The sequence below is a fragment of the Pan paniscus genome, chromosome 1, assembly GCF_029289425.2.
Source record: "Pan paniscus chromosome 1, NHGRI_mPanPan1-v2.0_pri, whole genome shotgun sequence".
NCBI lineage: Eukaryota > Metazoa > Chordata > Mammalia > Primates > Hominidae > Pan > Pan paniscus.
The window spans coordinates 145,196,249-145,223,147 of record NC_073249.2 but is presented as its reverse complement, the minus strand read 5'-3'; the positions used below and the strand labels follow the sequence as shown (position 1 = coordinate 145,223,147).

Genomic DNA, 26,899 nt, shown 5'->3' with positions numbered 1-26,899 from the left:
TCCCAGCACTTCAGGAGGCCAAGGTGGGCAGATCACTTGAGGTCAGGAGTTTGAGACCAACCTGGCCAACATGGCGAAACCCCATCTCTACTAAAAATACAAAAATTAGCCAGGCGTGGTGGTGCATGCCTGTAGTCCCAGCTACTAGTGAGGCTGAGGCTGCTGGAGGATCACTTGAACCCGGGAGGTGGAGATTGTGGTGAGCCGAGATCTCACCACTGCACTCCAGCCTGGGTGACAGAGTAAGACTCTGTCTCAAGAAAAGAAGACTGTAAAATTTAGTATCCAACTTCTATTCATCATTTAATCCGGGACTATCTTGGAGAGGATGAAATGAGGTTGAAGCCCTATTTCTAAAATGTAAAAGAGTTGTTTTGGCTATCTAAACAAAGGGCTCAGTGTTTTAATATTCCTAGTTAAAAATCACAGGATTGGCCACCTGCCTTACTTTTTTTCTGGGTTATTCATTTTTTTGTAAATTTTTCCTACTCTCTTTTCTAGGCAAACCTACACTTTTCCTGCTGAGATTCCTAAAGTTATAGAGTAAAATGTCACCAAAAGGAAGCATGTGATTCATTTCACTCTTGCTGGTAGGTACATTCAGAATACGACTTCAAGAGGTTTATTTCCCTTTTGTAATCTAAACCTTATTGGGCTGCCTGCAGTGGAAGCCTCAGCTACAGCTGCAGAAATAAAGTCTTTACAGAAGCACTTAAAGAAGACCTGGTTGTTCTGGTACTGCTTCTGAAGAAGTTCCAATCAGCAGCAGGGGAAAATTTATGAGATTCGTATGAGATTTTTGGTTTCTTAAAAGAGTACACATTCCACAGAGGATCTGAATACATTGCACGAAAATCGTACAGTCCTGTCAACCAGCACAAGCACATGTGCAGAAAACTTGAGAGGTCACTGTTTGGCAGGACCACAGTAAAATCATCTGAGACAAATGAGATAAATCCTGTTTAAAGGCTTAAAGTGAAAGAAAGAGATTCTGCAACTTCATCTGGGGAGGCCTGATAATATCTAATTGTTGTCTTTAGTTCTGGGACTCATCTTTAGTAGTCATTGGTATCAGTTCTGCTTGTTTTTTTTTTTAAGCCTATAAATTGGTTAAAGATAAAGCATTAACCAAAACCTCTGTAAGTACATGAGAATCTCTACTTTGTAGAAAAGAAATAATAATAATTTAAGAATTCAGAGTATTTTGATTGCATATACCAATATACTTGGGTAATACCAACTATTAGTTTTCTTTTTAGGACTTTTTTTTTTGAGACGGAGTTTCGCTCTTGTTGCCCAGGCTGGAGTGCAATGGCACGATCTCGGCTCACTGCAACCTCCGCTTCCTGGGTTCAAGTGATTCTCCTGCCTCAGCCTCTCGAGTAGCTGGGATTACAGGCATGTGCCACTACACTTAGCTAATTTTGTATTTTTTAATAGAGATGGGGTTTCTCCATGTTAGTCAGGCTGGTCTTGAGCTCCCAACCTCAGGTGATCCGCCCACCTCAGCCTCCCAAAGTTCTGGGATTACAGGTGTGAGCCACCACGCCCAGCCCTCTTTTTAGGACTTTTTTTTTTTTTTTTTTTTTTTTTTTGAGACGGAGTCTCGCTGTCGCCCAGGCTGGAGTGCAGTGGCGCGATCTCGGCTCACTGCAAGCTCCGCCTCCCGGGTTCACGCCATTCTCCTGCCTCAGCCTCCCGAGTAGCTGGGACTACAGGCGCCCGCTACCACGCCCGGCTAATTTTTTGTATTTTTAGTAGAGACGGGGTTTCACCGTGTTAGCCAGGATGGTCTCGATCTCCTGACCTCGTGATCCGCCCGCCTCGGCCTCCCAAAGTGCTGGGATTACAGGCGTGAGCCACCGCGCCTGGCTTTTTAGGACTTTTGATTATCAAGAGTTGTGTAGGCTGAGGCAAAATGGCATATATATATATGGGTGTGTGTGTATATAGATATATGTGTGTGTATATATATATACACACACATATATCTATATACACACACACAAAGCCATTTTCATATACAGTATATATGATATATACACATACACTTTCATATACAGTATACATGATATATATATTCACACACATGCACAAATAAGCCATTTTCATATAGTGTACAGAAAGCAATTTTTCCTCAGTATATATATGTGCATATAATCAAATTAGGCCGGGTGTGGTGGCTCACGCCTGTAATCCTAGCACTTTGGGAGGCCAAGGCGGGCAGATCACCTGAGGTCAGGGGTTCAAGACCAGCCTGGCCAACATGGTGAAACCCCATCTCTACTAAAAATACAAAAATTAGCTGCACTCCAGCCTGGGCAACAGAGCGAGAGACTCTGTCTCAAAAAATAAATAAATAAATAAATAAATCAAATTAAATAATGTGTTTTTAAGGTGTTTATGCCCATCCTACTGCCAAGAGAAGATCCAATTACTCAAGTCGATTGAATTATGTGGGATAACAGAGATGCCAACCCATCTTGACCCCGCAGTGTTAAGCCAATTCCTTTGATATTAGGCCATTGTATGCTAAGCTCTTTTTTGAATTACTGTTAGAATAAAGTAAAAATAAAGACCTGGAAGAGCAAGCAAGACACAAGTAGGCTCGTGCGAAAAATGAGAATTGGTGACATTAATAACAATAAAAATGATACATAAATTGCTGTAGCACATCGTAATTCTCTAAGTGTTTATCTAAAGATGATTTGATCTTTTTAATAATCTTTTGAGGAAGATTGAACAAGTCATTTTATAGAATAGAAAGTTAAATCAGGTGTTGTAGAGCAGTAATAGGCATTTTTTGCCAGTATAATATTTAATAAAACATTCAATTAGATGTCAATAGTTTAAAACTTGGAGATTTCACATAAAAACTCAGATATCTGACTTATCTAGAAAGTTGAAAGTTCTGGTACCACTGGATGACACTGGGCCAATATTCCCCTGACAACACAGTAGCACTTCCTATTGTCTTATACCCACACTCCTCACTCATTAATCTTTACTAGCTTGGTCATTTTAGGCATTTGATTTTTGAACCCCTGGTGTAAAAGGATTTTCATACTGCCATGCCCTGAGTTCATGACAGAGGTAGGCCTAGAGTGCAGGTCTGTGGCTTGTATTCTTTTACCATAAAATGTTTACATTGAACTGATGTATGGCTAACACATCCTTCTTTCCTCTCCTCCAAGAGCCTTCTGCTCCCCTGAACTTCTCACAATTGCCCAAGAGCTCACGCATTCCCATGTCCCCATACGCTTGATGCTGTTCCTTGTGCTTTTCATCCAGTCTACCTGCCACTCTCCCGTCTCCCGACTAAACCTTAGTCCTAGTGCTCCACTTAAAGTTCCCCTGCTCTCTGCAGCTGTCTCAGAGCCAATCTGCAACCTCCCTCCTCTCCCTCAACCATCATTTATTCAGACTCATCATTTGTTCAATAAATGTCAAATAAGAGAATGAAGAAGGGATACAATAGTTTTAGGCTAATGCATTCATCTGCACTGGATTTACTTTTTTCCCGAGGTCTATGTTGGGTGACACATTATGACTTCCCTGTCTGTTTAAACTATGGGTCAGATTACTTCATAATAAAGATTTTGGAGAGAATGGCATCGAGCCACATTTATCCCAGGGAATGTGGACAAAGTTTGGGCAACTTCTTTTTTGAGGTAGTTCAGCATGACACTGTGGATTCAACATTTTAAACTCATTTATTTGTCAAAAATGTTCCTTGCTTGGAACATGAGTTTCTTTACCACTTTGGTTTGGTAAACAGGGAAAACATTAATTCAAAGTCCGGAGAAGACAATACTCTGTTTTATCCCAGCAGGAGACAAATCAGTGGCTGGCAGGGGAAATTATATATAGAAAAATGACACAGAAAAGATATGGACTGGCCCGAGTTATTGATTCATCCCACAAACATTTTTTGATATTTACTGTGTTCCAGACACTGAGCTAGGCCCTGGAGGTAAGCAGATATGTAAATACATAGGTGCAATGGATATTATGGGCATCTGTACATTATATGAGGGATACAGAGGAGACAGCAATTAATTCTGCCCAATGAAATCAACAAAAGATACCTAAGTAATTTGACCAGTTAGCTGAGTCCTAAGGGACATAAGCATATTTTGTACTCACTTTGAAGATGACATTAAAGACTTTAGCATTAAAAATAAATTTGGAAAATGGATCTCTCCTTCCTAAGGGTATATAGATCATATGAAAAACACTTGAGAATATATTATGTGCATTTAAAAAAAGCACCTAGGAGATGCAAAATAAAGGAGTAGGAATATACAGTCTCCAGATTCTACCTGAATTCAATCTTGGTTCAATTATTTGCTAGCAGTGTGATCTTGGAAAAGTTACTTAACTTCTTTGTGCCTCAGTTTTCTTCTCTGTTAAAATAGATAATGAAACTACCGATGTGGTTAGTTATAGATGAGATAATATGTGTACAATATTTAGCACACTATCTGGTACATAGTAATAAAAAAATTAGTGATTAGCATTACTATAACATAATCTAGTATAAGCCCGTACACTGTTTTTCTTTGAAATAGCCAGCATCAAAATAAGATCATATAATTCAAAGCACTTATTAATAAAAACTTAATTAAAACAAAAGAAGAAATCTCAAACCTAATATGCCTTGCGTCATTTATGTATCAGTTTTGCATTTTATTCTCACTCATCTTAGATAATGAAATGAGACCAGGTCCCATAATTGCCCTTCTGTAACTAACTGTTCAGTTTCTTGAATTTTTCAGTGAGGTTCGTCTTCCCATTGTAATGAATTACTGTAATGCTACTGTGCTGTGGCTTCCAGTACTGCATATTACCAGTGAGAACCATTCTCAGCAATAAATTAACTTTCAAGCCTTGATGAACATCGTGAATCCTACATTTTCTTAAATTGTGAATCTTACATAAGCACACACATACATATGTACATATATGCATCCCTTTTAGTAGTATGTGTTATACTCTCCATTTGAATTGATTATTTTTATTGATACATATATTTATTTGACTAAGAACATTTTAGGAATATTGAAAATAATATCAATATTCTTCTGGAAAAGTCTCAAAAATCTTTTATTTCCTATTAATTCTTTGGTTATTCCTATAAAATTCAGATGAAACTGATTATTCAGTCTCTTCTAGATAGGGTAAAATAAACTTTCTGAAAATCTCTCACAAGTGGGGACTTGAAAGTCTCTTGATAACATACCGTCCTTTCATTCTGTGCTTACCTACCAAAAATAATCTTAGGCTTTTCTGTGTAATAAAAAGATATACAAATATCTTAAAAATTATTTTTAATAAATCATAAATATATTCATTTTAATAAATAATAATACTTTATCATTTTCTAATACCCACTCACACTGGAATAGTAAAAATTACCAAATAGACCCTATTTTCTTTTCTAAAGATACTTTTCATTTTACTAAATTGGGATCATTGACTATATTTCCATCTGGAAGGAAAGGACCTTGCCTTATATTGCTATTTCTGTGTCACCCCTTGGATTAGCACACGGCTGAGGCAGCTATGTTTTGAGAAATGAGTGTGAGGCTGGGTATGGTGGCTCATGCCTATAATCCCAGCACTTTGGGAGACCAAGGTGGGTGGATCACTTGAGGTCAGGTGTTAAGAGACCAGCCTGGCCAATATGGTGAAACCCCATCTCTACTAAAAGTGCAAAAATTAGCTGGATGTGATGGTGCGTGCCAGTAATCCCAGCTACTCGGGAGGCTGAGGCAGGAGAATCGCTTGAAGCTGGGAGGCGGAGGTTGCAGTGAGCCGAGAGATTATGCCACTACACTCCAGCCTGGGCAACAGAGTGAGACTCTGTTTCAAAAAAAAAAAAAAAAAGAATTAAGTGTGAGCTCCTTGAAATTCCTCCCTGGCTGTATTCCTCTGTTGTGTTCTGGGCTTTCTGCCAGGTTCTTGGGCAGTATCTCACTTCCATTCTTCCCATTTCCAAGTCTTCTTTTGCAGACTGACGAATTGTTTGTAATTTATTATAGAGAAATGTAGCTCTCTCGCCATCCAGTGCTGCTTACCAGACCACACCCAGAAGGACCTAGACTTTCTCAACTTGAGTGTCTCCTCTAGATTTATCTAGTTGTTTTCCTCAACAAAAGAGCTATTCATAAGTGATATATGTGTTGCTCCTCCCAAGAAGGCAAAAATAGTCATCTTTTTTCATTTTTACAAAACAGCATAGCAGAATTTTTTTTCCCTCTCGGCTATGTAGATTTTTTTTTCAACAAATATGTTTAGAGTGTGTTGTCCGTGTAAAGCTTTTTACAGAACAAGTCATTCTTTCCTTCTAGTAACTCCCATTGCAGGAAGTGAACCCCAAGAAGGTGAAGCAGATAGCTACATAAATAAATTCTAGTGTTTTTCAGGAAAGAAAGAACTTCGGATGTGCTTGTGGAAACTCTGACAATTATGTTTGAGATATCATGGAGAATGGGGCAGAGGCAAGAATAGAGAGGAGTTGGCCAGGCACGGTGGCTCACGCCTGTAATCCCAGCACTTTGGGAGGCTGAGGCGGGCGGATCACAAGGTCAGGAGATAGAGACCATCCTGGCTAACACGGTGAAACCCCGTCGCTACTAAAAATACAAAAAATTAGCCGAGTGTGGTGGCGGGCGCCTGTAGTCCCAGCTACTCGGGAGGCTGAGGCAGGAGAATGGCGTGAACCCGGGAGGCGGAGCTTGCAGTGAGCCGAGATCGCGCCACTGCACTCCAGCCTGGGCGACAGAGTGAGACTCCATCTCAAAAACAAAAACAAAAAAACAAAACAAAACAAAAAATAGAGAGGAGTTGATGTTAACTCGATTTTACCAGAAATGAAAGATTCTGAGAACTGCAGAACTTCAGAACAAACCAATGAGTTTGATATCAGTCTCTAGCAAACTGTAGACAATCATTAAAATAAAAGTGAGCCTGTTGAAAAATGGCACTGACTATTAAGAATCAGCATGGGGTCGCTAAGAACAAAGCAGCCACAAGTAAACTAATTTATGTTTTCTCTTCAAAAGAGAATATAACTGGATTTTTGCAAGTACTTTAATCGAAATACTCATATGTTCCTAGAAGATAAGTTAGAGATACTTTAGAATATGGTTAGGAAGTTTCCAAAATGGCAGAATTATCTCTTTAAAAGTGATTAAGAATGAACTTTGGAGTCAGACAGCCTTAGGGTTTCAAATTGAAGCCCTGCACCTTATCAACCATGAAAATTTTTGAAAGTTGCATAAGCTTCCTGAACCATAATTCACTAAACTGTAATAAGGATTAAAATTATCTATGTCATAAGGATACTGTGTTTCTTGTGACATAATTTACATAAAGTGCTCTTTACTCCTTATTAACTAAGTGCTCAATACAAATGATAGGAGTTGTTTTATTCTCATTATCTAGGGTTGATTGATTGTTGCCAATCTGAAGAGAGGTCTCTGAGATATGCACTAGCACTTTTTTTGCCAGTGATTTGAAGGAAAGCATGGAAGGCATAATAATGATATTGTCAGGCTCCTTGCCAGGCTGTGTGCTTTTTCAGGAAAGGGACCTGTCATCTTGCCCTTGGTATGATCATTGCCTGACCCATAGTAGCCGCTCAGATGTCTTTTAAAGAATAACACAAAATGAAATGTGGTAACCAAGACATTGGATAGCAAAATCAGGAATCCAAATATCCCAAATAATTAGAACAATGAGCCAGTACCAGAGATAAACTCTAGAATGGATGGAAAAAGTTGTAAGAGGTTTGATTAAACAGAATTTGGTATGAAAAAGGTTTAGTTGTTTTTAGATGTTTTAGTTTTGTAAAAGTTCAAGCACTAAGAATAATAATGATGCCAGCCCCTCCTCAGAGTGCATTTCCTGCCTCCACAGAATTCTAAATTATTAGAAATAGAGTGCAGAACAAGGCAGGCATCAGTATCCATGTATTTTGCATAATTAGACCACATTTCAAATAATGCATTCAGTTCTGACTGCCACATTTAGGAAAGGCATGGACAAACTGGAATCTCTCCAATATGGTGATAGGCATTAAAAGCCATATCATGTTATAATGATTAAAGGAATGTTCAGTCTGAAGAAAGAGGAGACGTAGAGAAAAATGATAGCCATTTTTCAAATAGTTGAATAACTTTCATGTGGAATAAGGATTAAATTTATCCTCAGAAGCTTTAGAAAAAGCTCATACCAAAGAATAGAAAATTCAGGAAGGTATTGGTCAAAAATAAGGAAGCTCTCGTTTAAAATGAAACTAGATTGTCTTAGAGGTAGTAATGTATTATCTTCAACTTATTTAATTTTAATTTACTTGGCCAATGATTACTGCTCACATGTATGTGCATACCATGTATACATCCTATATATGAAAGAAGCCTTCAAGAGTTTGTAGGTTAGTTGATTTATATAATTTATAATTTCCATATATGTAGTTATAAATGTACCTCTAAACATGTACTGAGCAAATATTTATTGAACTCATTACATGTCAATCTTGTGCCAGATGTGATGGGCAAGTTGAAGCAAAGGCAATATTTTGTAAGAAATTTTTGCTTGGGTAAGATATTGGATGAAACTTTGATATTTGAGACCAAATCAATCTAAAAATAGCACAGTTTGCTTGATTTAAATGTCATTAAGGAATCAAGGGGTCTGAGAAAATTAAAATCCCACCTCTAGAGTACAGTACATTGACAAAATGGGTTGAAATTACAAGTCAAATGCATGACCTTTCCATCTATTTAGCCCTATATTTTTTATACTTTGTTTTGATCATGTTATACTTGCATGACAAATAATACATATAATTTTGGCATGTTTCTAAAATCTGGTCTTGCTTCTTCAATGCCTGAATTCCATTTACATACATGACTATAAAGAGATATGTAGCCAACCAACTTTTTTTTAATACCACAATCAACAATAAAATAAATTAACTGTCTACTGCTCCTTAGGGAGCAAAAATGATTTCCTTTCCTTAATAAGTTTACAGAAAGCTTCTCCTATTATCCTTTTCTCTTTAGAAGAAGTAAAAGGATCATAACTAACACATGTATTTGGTTTGCTATTAGAAAATTTAAAAGCAAAATGTACAACATACAACATACACAGCGATATTCATTTTGATTATTTGAGAAACTCTGATTTTATTTTCCTCTGCCTTTTGTTTTGCAAACAGTTGCTTTAGAAAAGGTGAAAATACAGTCATTCTCTATGTTTAAATAAAGCTATATTTTTAAGACAGGAACATAAAAAGAGCCCATTTTTGCTAAATGGTTAGATTTAATTACAAGAGGGTGATTCTAAAAAGGAAACAAACAGAAAGCTGTAGAACAGCCCAGTCATGCTCACTGCAGCCCAATCCTGATTCAGCAAATAGGTATTTGCCAGTAGCAGTGAGCATTGTGTACTACAATGACGGTGCTGCTTAACTCGATACTGTTCCCACACCTCAGTTAGTCGGGCCCAGTGCGTGGGTAAATCATGAAGTCACTGGGTACTTGAGCAAAATATTGAAAGCAATGGAGGTTATGAGGGTTTAGAGACAGGTGGAACTGGCTACCTGATCACAGCCACACCCAACTTTTAAAATGTACCTGGCAACAAAATTCATGCCAATATGACACCTGTCTGCTTAGGAAATTCCTGACGAAACACAGAAGGGCAGGCTTGGGATCTTAATAGTGTTGTGACTGTGATTTCCCCAGGAGCCTCTCTGGAAAAGGCTCAATACTCTTTTCTCACTTGTTTGCCAGTTGGAATTTGAAGAGAGCTTGATAACTGTGTTCTATGTGGATCCAGCATTACAACTGATAAGGTAAGGGCAATTATATCTCTTTGTTTGATCATTAAAGTCAGAGTATAAAGAAATCCCCTACTACTCCATCTTCCCTTTCAAATGTAGATTACTAGGGCAATCTTGCCAGTGTATTTCAGGATCTTGAACTTGAGGGATAGAATTGTCTGGTGCCTGCTCTAAAAAGAGATAGCCAGCCCCTGCAATAGCTGTCGGTACAGTTTCTGGCTAATGAAATGCAGAGAAATGAGGAAGATGGTGAGCTGTGCTTGTGTGGTAACGGGTGATTTCAGAGGAAAATGTCAAAGCAGCTCATCTCCCGAGGCCCTACATGATGTTGTTTTAGTAGCCACCTTTATTCAGAGATTTAAATTTATGAAAAGAGAATCATAATGACATCTTAATTGCTCTGAAGATGTCTTTTCAAAAGAATTGTCACAGGAAGATTTCCTTCAGAGGAACGGAGAAACCAAAGGAGATGGCTTTATTGTGGAAGAGTTGAGGAAAGCCTTCTGTCCTAGAAGTTAACATTTACGGATCTCTCTGGCAAATAATAGTCTCCGTTTCAAGTCCATTATGTTTGATAAGGATTCAAAAAGTCTTAATCGAATCTAGCAGTCATTGCTGCTTCTTTCTTTCCTAATCTCCCTGATTTTGAATTATAAGATCTTTGTCTCTTAAAATAAAACATCATTTGTTAAAGCCTTTTCAAAATTAAGACCAAAACCATCACAACTAATTGTTTCTTGGCATCAAATAAACAAATTTTTAAAGTTTGATGAATTGTTTGTAAGCTCTAATCAAGTGGGTGGTGTCATAAAAGAGGGGAGGGAACCCACTGAAACAATATATGTAATTTGTTTGCATTAGTATTTGAGATAATTACAAAGCAAGTGTTCAAAAGCTGTTCTGTATACTCCAGAAGGGGGAAAGATAGGAGAGGAAAAGCATAAGAACACCCAGCCATTGTCAGCTGCTCTCTAAAATATTGCCGGGTTCGCAATTGTCGAACATTAGCACTACTAAGAATGCTGGGGACAGAGTGTCACGTTGAATGTAGAGTGATGACTTCATAGGAAGGCAAAGCTGAAGATATGACCAGTTTGCAGTCACAGAAAAATCAGCTTTAATTAATTTGAGTGCCAGCTCTGTGTATAATTACACAGCATGAGAGTTTGCATGCAAATGCAGAAATGCTGATTGTTCAAATACTTGCACTTGCTTATTAATACGTTGGGACTAAGCAGGGCTGGCAAGCAGACAGGGTACGGCACACACGGTGCCTGCAGGCTAATTTGTATTATACTGTAGTTAGCAAACAGATTTCAGATGTTTCTCCTTTCTTTGAATAATAAGCACAAAAATATGTATGTCATTTTCATCGGTGGTATACCTTGTTTTCTTTTTGATTAAAATAAAATGTTTTTGGTTTCTGAAAAAGTGTTGAGGGTACATTAAACATTACTAGAACACTGATTTATAACCATTGATGCCAGGTCTGGGATATTTCTATTTGACATTTCATGTAATTGTCCAAACTGATCATATTTCATAATTAGTGAAACTATATTCAAACAATATAAGTTTATGATTAAATCCCATGGAGGAACAAAGGGAGAGACACAGCTGTATTGCCTACTTGTCTGTCGAATCTAGTATCTTGTAGTCAGCATTGGCTGGGTCCAGAAGCTTCAGTAGAACTGATTTCTTTGTGAGAGTACCTAATCCTAAAATGTCCTGCGGTGAGATTTTCCATTCTGACCACTGAATCTTTTCAGAGATAAGCTTCAACCAAATTCCCAACTACCTGGACAACACCCTAGGGGAAAAAGTCTGCCTAAATCACTACACCAGGAACATCTGATAATTTATTAAGGAAACGGTATTAAAAAAAATAAGGAATTTGCCCAAGTTCCCCAAATCTGGTACTACTATCAATGCTGTCTGTTTTCTTGCCAACATTTCAATGCTTTTCAGTTCTACAAATATTTATGGAGCACCCATTTCTGTTAGACACTGCAAAGCAGAGGATGTACTATAGTAAGCCAGATAGATACAGTCTCTGCATTGGCTATCTCTTTTCTCCCAGCAATTGTCTCAGGAAGGAACCTACGTCAGTTCCCTGGGACATAGATGTTTTTAGCAGTCATTACCTTGGGGGAAAGCCCACATTACAGAAACTTGAATCTATGGCCTTCCATAAATACAGTTTTCATGGTCCTTCTGGGACTCTCTGATATTCTTTCAACCCTATTCTTGTGTAAGATGAAGGAAGCTACCTCTGTCTTGAGGGTTGAATGGAAATTTAATGGATATGTGAAAGAGTCTATTAGGCAAGCCCAAAAGTTTTATAAGAATATATTGAAGAGGAAGGCTGTCATACCTTTCCCTGAAAGCCTGTATCTGTAAGAATAGTCATTTCTCAAGGAAAAAAAGTGAACACAACATGTAGGTGGATATGGGGCACTTTACACCATTGGGTCTGACCAGAAGTAGGCAGGCATCTACCTACGTGTTTTCAGTATGACCAGCTGAGAAACACCAGCTAGACAGCATCACCCCTTCTTTCTAAAAACTCTGCCAATGTACATGTACAAAGATGGAAGGTGACAATAAAAACACTCATACATACCACCTAAGCTTCCACTTCACTTTCAGAGTAGTCATAACCTTCTCATGCTACATATCACAAGTATGCAAGAAGGAAGAAGAAAATCCAGGATGGTGAAAGAACTCCAGGGTATCTTCATGATGTACAACACAGTAATTTCGGAACAGTGGTTTTCAGAGAACAACTATGAATTGCAAGTACCCTGAGCTCAAACAACTTTTCCTTATGGCTCTGTCATGGTCAGACACACATGATTAGGAAACAAAACAAAAACAAAAACAAAAACAAATTTCCAAAATATGTATGAATTAAGAAAACACCATCTTGCTGGGACCAAAATATTAAAAAATGTTTGTTATATGGATTACTGGTATCTTTACCAAGGAGAGTTAAAAAACATCTTAAGGGCTTTTGCCTATAAGAAATGAATTCGAATGGGGTTATGGTAATATATGAAAGGAACCATATTCACAGATGATGCAAGTAATTTCATGAAGCTACTAAGGGATAGGAGAGAAAGATAATACATTTGTAAAGAAGAAAGTAGAGAATTTATTCTGCAACTAGAAAGTTTTCAGGAAACCTGAGAACACTCTAGCTACAGAGATGAAGAAAGCATGTAACCCAGTGTAGAAGCACAACACACTGGGGTAGTTCAGGATGGTCAATCGCGCTGATTAATACAGCGTGAGAACCATAGAAGGAATGAAAGCAGCTAGTGAGTCAGCAATGATTAGGTCAACAAAAACTGTTTCCTCAGATTTGTGGGCTGAAATATGTATTCCACAGAAGACATATTTCAAGGGCATGAGAAGAATGAAGGGGAGAATAATTGAAGATAGCAAATGTGAGGAATCTGTACCCAGAAAGTGAAGCGGGAGAAGTAAGCAAGAAAAGTTTTAGGCAAGTGGAGATTTGAGCATGTTTGCAGAAGGGAAGAAATTAGTGGAGCAGGGGCAACTGGAGTTGTTAGGGGAAATGTGTGATTAATGGAACAGGAGTTGGGGAGAATCCAGGTAGTTATGCTAGCTAGAGAGTTTTTGTTTTCTGTTGTTGTTGTTGTTGTCTTATTCCAAGAGAGAAGGACAGGAAAAGAGGATGGTGTCAGGAAATCTGAGGTGGAGGCGAGGAAAGTTATGAGAGTATGTGCCAGATGCCTTTGGTCCAGTGTGGACATTGGTGAGATCATCTCCTGGGAGAGTAAGTATAGGAAAGGGTGGAAATGACACAGAGATAAAAACAACTTTATTCTCGTACCGAAGAAAAGGAAGAGCAAAATAATGTAAAACAATTTACAATGAAAATGGGTAAAAAAATGTAAGGAGAATGAAGAAATGGAAACTGGTTACTATAAAGTTTCACTTAAACATTAACTTGTGCCAAGGTTAAATGGGTAATGAGTCTGGACTTAGGATTACCTAACAGTCTCTAAGTTTACATTTTCCAATATCAGCCCACCAAAAGTAATGGGTTTTTTTGTTTGTTTGTTTTATTTTTAGTTTAGTGCTCTTGTATTCTACACTAAGGAAGGAAGTGTGGGGCAGATATCTGCATATGAAGTAAAGGAGGCCAATAAGCCACAAAAGAGCTTAGTCTTTAAGGAAAAACCCATCATCTCTCTGGAGCTACCCCTTCCCCCTGCTCATCTTTGGCCTTGCTGGTAACAGTAAATGTATTTATTTAACTACATGACACAAGCCTGTATGGGGATGCTTAGGCCTCCCTTCATCATCATACTTCCCCTCTTACACAACCCAGATTTCTGTTGGCTCATACCACCTGGGTGAAACACCAAATTCAGGGCAGCCATCTCCTAAAAACCAGTTAAATCTAATACCTGTGCATTACTTGGCAAAAAGAGAAGGCCCTAAAGGTCTGACTGTCTGCTTAATGCGTCTGGAATTACCATTAGCATTTAGGATAGGTGCATTCTTAGGCTTAGCCGGCTAGTCCGGTTTTCCTGCCTCAAGACAGAGCATAGCACATCAGTCACTAAGTGGCTGCCAGTGGACACAGGGCATCCCCTGGGAGCGGCGGGCCTGGATATGGTCTAACAGGGGCGCTGAGCATTGAGATTCCTGGAGAGATTAGTGGTAGTGGTATGTGGATGTCTGGGCCTTCAAGGACCAGACAGTAATCAGTAGGAAAAGGAACAACACAAAAATGGTCTCAGAATACTTCCAGCCTGCCATTTGCTGCTGCTTCCAATTTCCTTCTTCTTTGATCCACTTTCTCTGCTTTCCTCTTCCCCACCTTTCCCAGATCCCAAGTCTAAGGGTCTTGTTGACCAGGTAAAACAGTTTGTAACATGTGGCAAATAGAGAATGTTGAAGATTTTTAAACAAAGGAATGAAACTCACCTGAATTCAAAACCAAAGATATCTTGAGGAGCTACTTTATGTCAGGCACTGGAGTGTATGTGGGGGATTTGAAGATAAACATATCAGGCCTTTTACTTAAGGAATTCATCATCTAATGGAAAGACAAAACTGTTAAACTCAAATACTGGATGACATAGGGGTACTGAAGAGAGGAAACGAGGATGATGACAGAAAAAGACACTTCTGCAGAAAAAGAAAAATACTGGCAAAGCAAATGTCTGAAGCAAATGCATGTAGATATGGGAATGCACATAAACATGAACAAAACTGTGTTGTTGTTTTTTAAAATTTTATTTATTTATTTATTTATTTATTTATTGAGACAGAGTCCCGCTCTGTCGCCCAGGCTGGAATGCAGTGGTGCGATCTCGGCTCACTGCAACCTCCACCTCTCGGGTTCAAGCAGTTCTCTGCCTCATCCTCCCAAGTAGCTGGGATTACAGGCATCCGCCACCATGCCCCACTAATTTTTGTATTTTTAGTATTGGCCAGGCTGGTCTTGAACTCCTGACCTTGTGATCTACCTGCCTTGGCCTCCTAAGGTGCTGGGATTATAGGCGTGAGCCACCACGCCCAGCCCTGTGTATTATTTTTCTGGCAGCAATGTATAATGTTGTTTGGATGCAGAAAAGCCTACAGGTGTGCATCACCATGCCAGGCTAATTTTTGTGTTTTTAGTGGAGACGGGGTTTCACCATGTTGGCCAGACTGGTCTCGAACCCCTGACCTCAGGTGATCTGCCCATCTCTGCCTCCCAAAGTGCTGGGATTACAGGCGTGAGCCATGCGCCCGGCTGGGAGCAGCTCTTAAACGGCAAAATTCCTGTAGCCAGGTCAGCCTGTGAAAGAACAGCAGGAAGCCAGCCTATAGAAAAGAAGTGAAGGGCTGGGCGCAGTGGCTCACACCTATAATCCCAGCACTTTGGGAGGCTGCGATGGGAGGATCGCTTGAGGCCAGGAGTTTGAGACCGGCCTAGGCAACAGCAAGATTCCACCTCTATAAAAAATTTAAAAGGTTAGATAAACATGGTGGTAGTCTCAGATATTCAGGAGGCTGAAGCAGGAGGATCGCTTGAGCCCAGGAGTTCGAGATTGCAGTGAGCTGTGATCATGTGAGCTATATGCACTCCAGCCTAAGAGACAGAGCAAGACCTTATCTTTAAAAACAAAAATTTTGGGGCCAGGCGCGGTGGCTCATGCCTGTAATCCCAGCACTTTAGGAGGCCAAGGCGGGCAGATCACAAGGTCAAGAGATCGAGACCATCCTGGCCAACATAGTCTCTACTAAAAATACAAAAATTAGCTGGGCGTGGTCATGCATGCCTGTAGTCCCAGCTACTTGGGAGGCTGAGGCAGGAGAATCACTTGAACCAGGGAGGTAGAGATTGCAGTGAATGGGGATCACGTCACTGCACTCCAGCCTGGTGACAGAACAAGACTCCGTTTCAAAAAATAATAATAAAAATAAAAACAAAAAAATAAAAAAAAATTTTTTAAAAAGGGATGGAAAAGAGGATATAAATGGTCAAGAAACCTTAGAGGAGAAATTGACAGGGTTTTGCATATTATTGCAGAGAGACAGGAAAGCTGTCATACTTGACTTTAAGGTTTCAAACCTTGGTGATGACATTTTTGAAAAAATAGGAAACATAGGAGGGGATGTAAATGTGAGAGGGAAGATATCGAATCCAATTTGGACGTAATGAGTGTTTTAGGTGCCAGAGCTTGTCTTTCCAGAGAAGAGCAGTGTGCAGGTGGAAACCTGTATTTATCACTGAGGAGACGCAGGGCTAACAGCAGAGCTGTGGGCATCCTCTGCAGACAAGACCCAAAGGATAGGTGAGATTGTCAACGAAAAGAGAGAACAGGTGAGAAAAGGGCTAAGGAACAAACTTTTAGATCACACACACATAGAATGCAAAGAGGAAAGAGACAGAAGTTGCAGTCACACAGTTAAAAAGAAAACTGAGAATGTCCCAAGCAAGGAAGAAAGGGTGGAGAGTTTCTGGAAGCAAGGCCTGATCAGGCAATAAGGAGGAGACACAGACAAGGAAGATGGAATATGAGAACATTACCTGTCACAATGACTTAGTCATTGATGACTTTCAGGAGAGAAATTTCATGAAGAGATTTCTCTTCATAGGAAGAGAAGTCATAAGCTGGGTGATAAAAAATGGCTCTAATGTATTTTAATATTGAAACAAAAGCAAAGCATTAAGCTTTCTAGGGGTTTAGCCCTAAATTGGAGGAACAGAAGATAAGAAATAGGGACTACCTCAAAGGGTAAGGAAAGTAGTACAAATTTAACTTGGTCTGCCGCGCTATTTTACCCAACCAGAGGCCTGTTGTAATCCTGGTTTCTCTCAAGCTGTTACTTCCCATCCTCAAGTGAAGGTGGGTGGCGGTTAATGGGGAAAAATTTGATGACTAAGGTTAATTATCAGAAAGAAAAATTACAGTGTACAATTATCTGGGGGAAAAAAAGGATGACTAAGGCCATAAATTACAATCAGGCTCTTCCTACAATTCATGCTTAGGAATTAAAGGAATTTTCCCCTAAGAATGTCATCTCCACTCCACCCACTGTTCATGGTCTATTTTATCTTTTTGAATACAGTCTATCCTCATAGGAGAATGTGAAAATTTCTTGTTTTGTATGGCCTGCCCATAGGAAAAGGCCTTGATGATAATCCTTTCACGTAAAAATGTGTTCCTTGGCTTCTGGTGACTTTTAAAGGCTATAGAATTCTCACAATAGCTTTGCTATCCATGTAGCAAATTCAGTGGTCAGTCTCCCTACCTTATTAGGCTTAGTTTAAAAACCATGATAATCTGGACAATCCTAAATGAATGTATATCTTTCCTTGGCTTTTGCTTGAATGTATATTATTGTTGTTGTTGTTGTTGCATCCACATGTTGGATGCTCAGTGCTCGGGTCTACCCAAAGCAATCTGATAACAAATAGCACCATATTACCTGTGAGTAGAATATTATTTTTGCCCTATTCGAATACTTTTTTATTAGCCACCCCCAACTCCTCTTCAACTACATACAGATACCTGTTTAAGAGTGCAGCTGAGGTGTGATATCTAGCTTGCTGGAAGAGAATATAATTATGTTTTTACCTAATAGGTAATCTCTGTGTTATCCAAGAGTTATGTATGGGGAATATGAATTATCCATGTACCATATTAACAAAGCATTCAATTGCACTTAGCTTGTGTTCTTCTTTTCAAATATAAGTAGCTATTTTAAATGCCTACGCTTGTTCTCTCTTTCTTTTTAGTTGTAAGAATATCTCTGCCACTTACCTAATTTTTGCAAACTTTTTATTTTTGTGCATATATTTGTGTACATATACACAAACACATGCACACATACACACACATTCTAAAGCACTCAAGGAGGCACCTTCATAAACTTGCCTTGCATGGTTGTTGGTTTATCCGTCAAAGAAATCATTATCAAGAGAATGCCGTGCTTTATATGCTTACTAAATTTTTTTAAAATGCTTTTCATTATATTTATGCAAACATAACTTGGCTAGCTCATAATTTACCAAATTTAAGCATTTGTCAGGGTTATTTCCAATCACTCAGAAAAATGTGCCTCTGTGTATTTTGATTATTTAAAGCAATATTGTTTCCATTATGCATATCTGTTGCCAGAACAGCATGACTGTCTTGACTGAATGAGGAAGTGGGAATGCTCTTAATTTTCATACATGCATCTGCAGAAGTACTTTTGATTGTTTAGCCAATGCACATATAATGATGTAGGCATAAATGTTTTTGCACACATTTTCCTTGGCACTTCAGAAGAGAAGGGTAATGCAAAGGGTAATTACATATACTATTGTTTGCATTAAAATTTACGAGATATATATATATATATATATATATATACACATATATATATCCTAAATTGTAAGCTGAGGAAATGTTTAATATTTTGAAGCATAAAAATTAGGATGGACTCATTCTATAGAAATCTCTGTTATGTGATCACATTTTATTTATATACTTCAGCTAAACAATTTCCTTTATTTTTTGCTTTGGGCTTGTATAAGCTTTTTACCAAACTCTAAAGTTCTTAGGGATCAAATAGTGCCACTCAAACTTGCTTACCTTGCCTTGAAACACATCAACTTACTTGCTCATTAGATGGGTCCATTATTTCCCAAGGAGACAGGAAAGGAAAACAGACAAGGTATTAGAGACCACATTTCTGAATATGGTCTCACCATATAACTATAGAATCAAACATTTTCTTCCTAGGTTACTATATTTCATCGAATCTAAGATGCTATCAATGGTAAGATGTACCCTTATTTTATATTCTAAAAAGAAAAACTAAAACTCTGCCAATGAAATGATGATATACTACTGATTGAACAAGTTATCCTTATTTCAGAGAAGTCATTAGGGTGGTACAAAAGTAATTGCAGTATTTGCCATTAAAGTACTGCAAAAGCCGCAATTACTTTTGCACCAGCCTAATGGGAGACAAGATCCATTTTACAATGGATAAAATAGGCTTTATGGAATAATTAGAGAGCTTTAGCTCTTGGGTATCGTATGTTAACTACATCAGCCAACTCAATGGTGCTCCTTTCCTGCAAGAGACTATCTCCTCTATTCAGTGAGACTAAAAAAATGTACCATGGATTCCAAATTGCTTCTGCTGTTTCCCATGTACAGAGTTATCAAGAAGATATTTTCTCTTTTAAAAGAGATGACTTTGGCTTGAAGGAAGCAGAATAGTAGTATAAAAAGTAAACACAAAAAAACAAAACAAAAAAAACTTTAGTGTTTGGAGTTTATTATTTTTTTAATTTAAACTTTATTCTTGTTTCTGTGAGTCCTTAGGCTATGGGTTGATCTAGCTGACACTTGATTTCCCTACTCACTGTCTCCTCAGTTCCCAGTTTTTCTGCCCATCCATCTCTCTTCTCCACACTATTAAGAGGCATTTGAAATTTTGAGGTGGGTACTAAATATGCCTTAAAATATCATTATAAAACAATATTAAAAAATGGTCAACCAAGCTTTAAAAAAATTTTCAAAACATGTTAAAAACTATCCTATTCCAAACAAATTCTTGTAAAATGTATACATTGATAATGAAAGAAGTAAAGTGAATTGTTTGGCTATCAGAGAAGGGACTTATAGAGAAATAACTGTTTCCCCGTCCCCCTCACCAACTCAACTTGATTTAATTAGTTGATTAATCATGGCTGAACAACTAATCACCTGTGGTGTGTCTCCTTACCTAATTTGGAAATAGGCGTTACAAGGCAAGAAACAAAGCTAGGGGGGAAATATTAAATTGCAATTTAATTGATTTATCACATATTGCATATCAAGATATTTTCTAACGTGCCAGATTCTTCTGGCATTATAGGCAATATTCACTTACTCATCACTCATCCATCTATTAAATAAACCCATATGAAGCACCTCACGAGTCTCAGGTACTCTGGACAGAAAGATGAACAGTGCTGCTTTCTATAGCAATGTTTCTCAAACTTTTTGAGCTAAGAACCCATTTCTACTCTCAAAAATTATTGAGGATTCCAAGAACTCTTGTGAGGCATGGTGGCTTATGCCTATAATCACAGCACTTTGGGAGGCGGGCAGATCACTTGAGGCCAGGAGTTCGAGACCAGCCTGGCCAACATGGTGAAACCTCATCTCTACTAAAAATACAAAAAATTAGCTAGGTGTGGTGGCACACACCTGTAGTCCCAGCTACTCGGGAGGCTGAGGCATGAAAATCACTTGAATCTGGCAGGTGGAGGTTGTAGTGAGCTGAGATCACACCACTGCACTCCAGCCTGGGTGACAGAGAGAGACTCTGCTCAAAAAATAAAAAAAAAAAAACAAGAACTTTTATTTTTTGTGAGTTACATCTCTCAGTATTTACCACATTAGAAATTAAAGTGAGAAATTTTAAAATATTTAATTGTTAATTCAATATTTATGAAGAAAATCAGCCTTGCACAGATACTAGATGCAAAAAAAGGAAGAATATTTTACTAGCCTTCTCAGATAAATGTGCTATTCTTCTTTGATATTGAATAAAACTTTGACAAATAGTTTATTAAAGGTTAGTTGCAAGGTAGAATCTGAAACCATATCAATGAACATTTAAAAATCTGCTGCATTAAAATACATTGGTTAATCTTACATTTTGGATAGATCTTTAACCAATATACTACATGCATGATCTTGTAACATCATGCATTGGTCATTTGGAAAGTATTGTTTCACTGAGTTATGTAGATTTCCCATATGTCAGCATATTTCATGAAACATTTTAAAAGGAATCACCACTGTTAATATCACCACCATGCTTATCAGAAAAGTCTTTACATATTACGAAGCTGTCAGGTTCACAGTGACGGATACAAATTGTTCTTCAGGTTACAATTCTTGTCTGCATGTTTGAATTTTATCATTGGCAATAAGTACTGTTGATTGTTTTCCTTGAAGTGATTTGGCTTGCTTTCATTCATTGTTTAAAAAATATCTGCACGGCACCTAAATCTGAATAACCATCGTTTGTCTGTCAGTTGCTTTTTAAAGTAAAAATGGTATTTCATGAAGAGAGCAGCTATGTCAGGTTACAACTCAAACATTTATCTCATAAGTGCTTTTCCTCAAGACGGTCAGACTTCGGTAGTCTGTGAAAGTGCTTTTTGCATGCATCCATTTTGTCATATAGAATATTAAAGATGTATATTCAGAGATTTAGATTTCATAAAATTAGCAATGATTGTTTTTAAAAAGACATACTTAAAATTGGTATTTTTTTGTTTGTTGTTTGTTTTGTGTTGTTTTTGTTTTTGTTTTATTGCAAGTGTGAGGTGGTTAAGAATATGACTATAGTGCTACATATGGTTTGGTGCCACAGTTTTAACTTATGCTAAGATGTTAGCAGTTTTATACACCAGTGCTTTCTATCATCATTGCAAATGTCAACAGAGTGAAAAAGGCAAATAATGTCTTAATATGATTTTGAAAATAGATTTCACTTTACAAATCCCCCGAAAGGGTCCAGGGACCCCAGAGGATCTGCTGACTTCACTTTGGTAACCTACTCTAGAGATTCAAAGGTTAAGGGAGAAGATAGATTAATGAACATGAATTTTCAGTGGTTTGTAATAAGTACAGTGATAGAGGAAAGCAAAAAAATATTTTCAGAGCACTCTAAAGGAGAATATATCTGAGTGTGATCCTGAAGGACACCCAAGTGTCCGCCAAGTAGAGAAGGAAGTCTTTGGCTAATCGAATCCTGTGCCTGGGACTATGATTTCTGTTTTCATTTTACCAATGCTTTGTAAAGTGTAAAGACATCTCAACCATATGGTTTCTATATGGCAACTGGATTAAAAAAATATATGCCCAGTCAAGTAAGGCCATTAATAGACAATTACCACTAAAGGTTGAGTTACTATGGGAATTTGGAAGGAAGGACCTGGATGGTTGCATGAGATTCCATGTTGTAGTGCATAGACATTTGTATGTGGTAAGCCAGATGTCATCTTTCAAGTACTTTTGGGCTCTGAGTCCCAATAGAAATAAATTCAAATCGGTCTTCATCGATGTGACCTGACATGATGTCATTGAACTATTTTAACTAACACTGAAAAAAGGTGAAATTATTGACATGGATTGAATTCCTAACATATGACTTGGTGACCTTACAGATATGATTACATTTAATTATCAAACAATTTAATGGGTATCATAATATCCCCATATTTAAGACCGAGACACTGAGGATCAGAGACATTAAGTAATATGCCAAAGGTTACAAAAGCACACAGTGTGCAGAACTGGCTTCTAAGCCAGCTGTGTCTAACTGGGAAATCCCTGTTCTTTCTCCAACTGGGATATATATAACTAGGAACAGGCAAAGTTATATCAGGTGTAAGATAAGCCTCAGAAAACACACTGCCTATCATGCTGGAGCACCAATTTACCTGGATAGCGGATTTTTTTTTTTTTTTGAGACAGAGTTTCGCTCTGCCGCCCAGGCTGGAGTGCAGTGGCATGATCTCAGCTCACTGCAGCCTCCACCTCCCGGGTTCAAGTGATTCTCCTGCCTCAGCCTCCTGTGTAGCTGGACTGCAGGCATGCACCACCACGCCCAGCTAATTTTTTGTAAATAGGGACAGCATTTCACCATGTTGGCCAGGCTGGTCTCAAACTCCTGACCTCAGGTGATCCGCCCATCTTGGCCTCCCAAAGTGCTGGGATTACAGGTGTGAGCCACCATGCCCGGCTTGAGAGTGGATTCTTATAATATTTTTTAAATTAAAAAACCCCGATATATAATGAAATGGAATGAAAATCATTTGAAGATGGAGACTTCCAAGGCATTCCATCTTGAGAGGGAAGGACCTAGGATCTTCCTAGAGCATCCAAGAGTCAGAGTTCATAGTCCTCTGCATTGAGGGAACTTTTGAGATACACTCTGAGACGTGCATTTTTATGTCAGACAAACCAGTGTGTTTTGCCCAGTAACTAGACCAAATGCTGTTCAGTTAGTATGCCAAGCAGTCTAAAATTGCTCCTAATTCCTGATTGTTGTGGGTATAATACACATTTCTAAGCATGTTTCACAGATGTGACATCAGCATGTACCAGAAGAGGTAAGGTTAGAAGGGAAGAAACGATTAACTCTAATATTTACCAACAGCCACTAATGGCCAATGATAGTGATGATGATGAGAATGAGTGTGATGAAAATGATATTTTTTGAGTATCGACCATGTGCTGAGCACTCTGCATAAATTCATCATCTTAAGTAAACTGCACAGCAATCTTGTAAGTTGATCTTACTGTCCCCATTTGTGTATGTACCCAAACATAATACTATGCATTTGTGTTATCTCAACAAGTCTGTGAGCTATTATTATCCATATGCTGCTGATGAAAAATTGGTCTCAGAGTGGATAAGTAATCGCCCAAGTTTATACAGTAAGTAAATGATGGAAATACGCAAAGACCCTGAGGGGCTTGTCTCAAAAGCCCTAGATCATTCCATGCCATGCTGCCTTGATATTAGGTAGAGATACTGTATTAATCTGTTCTCACGCTGCTAATAAAGACATACCGGAGACTGGGGAATTTATAAAGAAAAAAAGGTTTAGTGGTCTCACAGTTCCACATGGCTGGGGAGGCCTCACAATCATGGCAGAAGGTGAAGGAGGAGAAAAAGCGTTTCTTACATGGCAGCAGGCAAGAGGGTGTGTGCAGGGGAACTGCCCTTTATAAAACCATCAGATCTCATGAGACTTATTCACTATCACGAGAACAGCATGGTATAAGCCTCCTCTGATGATTCCATTACCTCCCACCAGGTCCCTCCCATGACATGTGGGGATTTTGGGAGCTACAATTCAAGATGAGATTTGGGTGGAAACACAGCCAAACCATATCAGATACCTATATAATTTATCATTTAAATTTGGATACTTTTGAAAGTAAAAGTGGATACTATTAATAATTGTGCCAGAGCAAGAGACACAAATTAAGGTTGCCTCAGAAAATAAGGAATAAATTGTTACCTCACTATTAGGCAAAGATAGAGGCTGAGTGGTATCAAACTTCTTAAAAATACATGCATCAAGGTATTTCTTTATTTTAAAATACTGACTAATCATTTCACCTCAAGCAATCTTTTATAGTATGGGGCAGGGCAGGGAGAAGGCATATATGTATGCTTAATACTCAAGAAATAATTTTTACCTAGCAATTTATAGAGTAAAAAACATGCATCATTTTTGATACATTTTTATACACAATATAATAGAAGTCAGGCACAAAACTCTAAAGGGGATAAAGAAGATTTAGAAAACCCTGATTCAGCATTAGAAATTAATGAATGTGGTACTTACTATGTGCTGAAATATTATAACTTACTGATCAAGGGGAGAGAATTTTGAGAAGTGTGCTACATACTTGAATAGCTCCTATTTCAGAAATAATCCTGTAACAATAACTTGAGACAGTTTTATATAATTGTGGCAGGTAGTCACTCCACCTTGATTCAAGTACAGGTTTGGGCATGTTTTTTTTTTTTCTTTTCTTTTCTTTTCTTTTGTAGTTGCTTCTACTCAATGTATCATAGGTGTAAGTCCTTAATTTCTTTCCAGTAAAAGAAGAATAGCTTATAACTTCTTTTGTTTCTTTTTCTTTGATGCAAGAGTTCTCTCCTCCCAGTTTTTAACCTGCTTTGTTCAGACATTTTTTCTGCTCTAATTTTTTCTTTTTTACTCCTCAGTAGATTTACATAAAGTTAAGTGACTTAAGCTGTTTGTGACATTATTTTTGGATTTTACTGCTTCTTGCTTTGGCTGCTCCTGATCATATCCAGATTTATTTTCTAGAGGAAGCTAATTTAGTAAATTTTTTTTTTTTTGGTAAAATAAGTACTATAAGCTTTCAACCAAACAGGCCACTCAAATGTACAGAAGAAAAAGCCACATTTATTCACAAACAGATGGGTTTTTCTTTTTTCCTTTTTTTAATTCTAAAGAGACATATATATATATTCTTGAGTAAAACAATATGTACTAGCTTTGAACAAACATTTTATGCAGACATTAGGTCTAAACAGGAGAAAAAGCACCAACTCAAATAGTATAATTTACCACTGTGAGATTTTTCTGTTAGTGTGTATGTGCATCTTGTAAATTCTTGTGCTTAAAGTTGCCTTTCAACCTTTTAAAATCATCCTTATGAATCTTTTCAGTTGGCTGGACATAAGAAAAGGAGGCTTTTCTCTTGAATGAATATGAGAGTTATTATGTTAAGCGTGGAGTAAGAGTGTGCTGAGCACTTAATGCGACATGACATGCCTGGTACTCCCCACAAGCTTACCTTCAAAAGGATGAGACAGAGACAAATATAGCTCTGCATACATGTCAAATGGCCAAGTGCTGAGGGGGAAATATCTCTTATCCCCCTGCTTTTTTTCCATTGTCTCTTCATGAGACCAAGGTCACAGAACCTAATGAGGAACAGAAGTCAAAGGAAGTAGAGTTCTTAGGTCCCCTGTACAGTACCTGGATTATAATTAATAGCTGAGGTTTTGAGGCCAACCAGATCAAGAAAGGCAAGATGTTCTGTTCCCACAGGCATTTTTGAGCTTGGCAATGCTAAAGTTAGGGATGGTTTGCCTCTTCAAAGCCCCACAGCATCATAATTGCTCAAGGTACTGAAATATATGATATCATTTCATATGAAAATGGGGCAAGGGCAGAGAGAAGAAAGACTCAAGTGATAGAAAGAGAAGAAAGAAAGGCATTTTACTATTATATTTTTATACTAATGACCTTCACTTGGTCTCTAACACAGTCCGTCAAATCTTAAAAGTTTATTTCTAGCCTTAAAGAAAGTAGCTTGAACAGTTCATATTTCTGGATATGGCAGGCAGTGTGGTAAAGGAAAAAGCAAAGTCCCTGCAGGCAGAGAGATGTGTGCTTGATCAGTTCTGCTATAGACTTTGCATGACCTTAAGCAGCTTCCTTAGATTACTCGAGCTCTATTTTGTTATCTGTAAAATGGTTACAATAATACTTACTCCCCGGTGTTATTCTGAGTACTAAATGAGTTCTTATACCCAAAGCATCTAGTACAGGGCCTGCACGAGTTTGTGTTCTTTCATTGAGTATTGCTGTTGTCATTAAAAATATAATTTTATTCTCAGAAATTACATTTTATTACTGCCATAACCTTATAGACCAACAACAAACTGAGTAATCTCTACCTTCTCTTCCCTGTGTGGCTGGCACTTTTGGAGAAAAATCTCTTAAAAGGAAATTAAAGCAGTGCAACCATCTGTGATTTGTCAGGGTCATATAAAAGAGCTATACACCACCACCACCATCAACAACAAAATCAGTATCTAAGAACTAGATTAATTCAGGTTTGAAACCACCAAAAGGAGCATAAAAGGGTAAAGCAAAAATCAATATATATTCTGAAAAGTATGGACAGAAGGTAAATTACATTTTGTGTGTGTGTGTTTTGTGGTAATAAGGAGATTAAA

The 26,899-nt window shown here is 38.0% G+C and overlaps 1 protein-coding gene and 1 pseudogene across 29 annotated transcripts in view; both read left to right on the top strand.

Annotated features, from left to right (window-relative positions):
- The window catches only part of ADGRL2 (adhesion G protein-coupled receptor L2), a 681,918-nt gene that overhangs the window by 379,055 nt on the left and 275,964 nt on the right, over window positions 1-26,899 (top strand). For 24 of the 29 annotated variants that reach the window (XM_055116894.2, XM_055116926.2, XM_055116915.2 and 21 more), the window contains one exon: window positions 9,804-9,865. The exons of 3 other annotated variants lie outside the window; for them this stretch is intronic. The gene's annotated coding sequence lies outside the window, so the exon portion shown is untranslated. Of the gene's footprint in view, window positions 1-506; window positions 591-9,803; window positions 9,866-26,899 lie in introns of those variants that run through there. 2 more of the 29 variants (XM_055116888.2, XM_055116854.2) reach the window with 1 other exon arrangement.
- LOC100978146 (hsc70-interacting protein-like) overlaps window positions 1-26,899 on the top strand; it is a 33,829-nt pseudogene that overhangs the window by 639 nt on the left and 6,291 nt on the right.